The following is a 3,136-nucleotide window of genomic DNA, read 5'->3' as shown; positions in this document are numbered from 1 at the left end:
TCTGTATTTATGTCCTGGGAATAAATTCTCCTGAGAATATATCCTGTTACATGTCTTGGTTCTGGCATTTTAAAATGTGTTTTATTTTTACCCAGTTTCCAATTAGGATTCTATGTTATTGAAGTGCTGTTATTTCTAAGTAGACCTACAGTTGTTCTTAGAGTAAGGGATATTTGAGTATTGGGTTAATTTCGTCATTTTATTTCCCTGATGTAAATTGAATTGTGCTCAGTCACATCATTTCCCGAATGAGGTTCCGGAACTGTAAAGATGTGAGATCATTCATTCGGTGTTGTCCCGGGGTTCTGGAACTATGACGGTGAGGTCATTCATTCGGTGTTGTCCCGGGGTTCTGGAACTATGACGGTGAGATCATTCATTCGGTGTTGTCCCGGGGTTCTGGAACTATGACGGTGAGATCATTCATTCGGTGTTGTCCCGGGGTTCTGGAATTGTAAAGGTGAGGTCATTCATTCGGTGTTGTCCCGGGGTTCTGGAACTATGACGGTGAGGTCATTCATTCGGTGTTGTCCCGGGGTTCTGGAACTATGACTGTGAGATCATTCATTCGGTGTTGTCCCGGGGTTCTGGAACTATGACGGTGAGGTCATTAATTCGGTGTTGTCCCGGGGTTCTGGAACTATGACGGTGAGATCATTCATTCGGTGTTGTCCCAGGGTTCTGGAACTATGACTGTGAGGTCATTCATTTGGTGTTGTCCCGGGGTTCTGGAACTATGACTGTGAGATCATTAATTTGGTGTTGTCCCGGGGTTCTGGAACTATGACTGTGAGATCATTAATTCGGTGTTGTCCCAGGGTTCTGGAACTATGACTGTGAGGTCATTAATTTGGTGTTGTCCCGGGGTTCTGGAACTATGACGGTGAGGTCATTCATTCAGTGTTGTCCCGGGGTTCTGGAACTATGACGGTGAGGTCATTCATTCGGTGTTGTCCCGGGGTTCTGGAACTATGACAGTGAGATCATTCATTCGGTGTTGTCCCGGGGTTCTGGAACTATGACGGTGAGGTCATTCATTCGGTGTTGTCCCGGGGTTCTGGAACTATGACAGTGAGATCATTCATTCAGTGTTGTCCCGGGGTTCTGGAACTATGACAGTGAGATCATTCATTCGGTGTTGTCCCGGGGTTCTGGAACTATGACGGTGAGATCATTCATTCAGTGTTGTCCCGGGGTTCTGGAACTATGACAGTGAGATCATTCATTCGGTGTTGTCCCGGGGTTCTGGAACTATGACGGTGAGATCATTAATTTGGTGTTGTCCCGGGGTTCTGGAACTATGACGGTGAGATCATTCATTTGGTGTTGCCCCGGGGTTCTGGAACTATGACGGTGAGATCATTCATTCGGTGTTGTCCCGGGGTTCTGGAATTGTAAAGGTGAGGTCATTCATTTGTGGTGTCGCAGGATGAGTGTGTTGTAGGAACCTTTATTTCAGATCCCACCATTCCGTTTTGTCACCTGACGTGTTATGGGGTTACGCGGCCGACCTACGCTGAAACCCCAACCTGTCATCCTTTCTGAGGTGACAGAGTGACACCCTCAACCCTAACCATTTCTCTCTCATGGAAACTGAGAAGCATCTATGCACTAGCAACTAGCAACTAGCGTGAATAAGCAAAAGTGGTTCATGAAAATAAACAATTTTCAATAGATAATTCAATCAAACCACATTCTTTCAACATCAATATTTGTCTGAATGTAATGCCGCTGTCCCCCCTTTGAAAAAGCCTGGGTGTCAATGAAAGATAGCATCAGAATCTATCTGTACTAGCATTAGCAACTAGCATCTAGCATCTAGCAACACAGAAGTCTTCTAAGAAATGCTCTGTGACAGTGTTACTCCTAAGTGACAGCCCAAGCCCCTTCCTGTTTCACACCACATAGTCTCTTCTGAGTGCTGATACAGCATGGGTCTCAAATGACACCCTATTCCCTACATAGTGCACTACCTGGTCAAAAGTAGTGCACTAAATAGGGAATAGGGTGCCATTGTAGGATGCTAGCACACTGACTGGGAGGGAGAGAGAGCGAGAGAGAGAGAGAGAGAGAGAGAGAGAGAGAGCAAGACAGAGCGAGACAGAGTGAGAGAGAGAGAGAGCGAGAGAGAGAGAGAGAAACAGATAGAGTTAGAGGGAGAGAGAGAAAGAGAGAGAGAGACAGAGAGAGACAAAGAGAAAGAGAGAGAGAGAAACAGAGAGAGACAGACAGAGAGAGACAGAGAGAGACAGAGAGAGAGAGAGAAAAAGAGAGAGACAGCGAGAGAGAGAGAGAGACATTCTCCACTGCTCTGCTATCTGTGCCTCTGTAATGCCAGCAGACACAATGCTCTTTGGCCTAGATAAATAAATACAAATAAAAAGTCCATTTCCCCATAAATAAACAATGCAGTGGTAAAATATCAACTATCTGTAAACTATAGTTGATGATAATAAAATAGATAGGATATACAGTGCCTTGCGAAAGTATTCGGCCCCCTTGAACTTTGCGACCTTTTGCCACATTTCAGGCTTCAAACATAAAGATATAAAACTGTATTTTTTTGTGAAGAATCAACAACAAGTGGGACACAATCATGAAGTGGAACGACATTTCTTGGATATTTCAAACTTTTTTAACAAATCAAAAACTGAAAAATTGGGCGTGCAAAATTATTCAGCCCCTTTACATTCAGTGCAGCAAACTCTCTCCAGAAGTTCAGTGAGGATCTCTGAATGATCCAATGTTGACCTAAATGACTAATGATGATAAATACAATCCACCTATGTGTAATCAAGTCTCCGTATAAATGCACCTGCACTGTGATAGTCTCAGAGGTCCGTTAAAAGCGCAGAGAGCATCATGAAGAACAAGGAACACACCAGGCAGGTCCGAGATACTGTTGTGAAGAAGTTTAAAGCCGGATTTGGATACAAAAAGATTTCCCAAGCTTTAAACATCCCAAGGAGCACTGTGCAAGCGATAATATTGAAATGGAAGGAGTATCAGACCACTGCAAATCTACCAAGACCTGGCCGTCCCTCTAAACTTTCAGCTCATACAAGGAGAAGACTGATCAGAGATGCAGCCAAGAGGCCCATGATCACTCTGGATGAACTGCAGAGATCTACAGCTG

Source organism: Oncorhynchus mykiss, unplaced genomic scaffold, assembly GCF_057628025.1.
Source record: "Oncorhynchus mykiss isolate SJ-2025 unplaced genomic scaffold, ASM5762802v1 scaffold106, whole genome shotgun sequence".
NCBI lineage: Eukaryota > Metazoa > Chordata > Actinopteri > Salmoniformes > Salmonidae > Oncorhynchus > Oncorhynchus mykiss.
The sequence above is the reverse complement of the archived record's forward strand: the minus strand, read 5'-3'. Positions refer to the sequence as shown.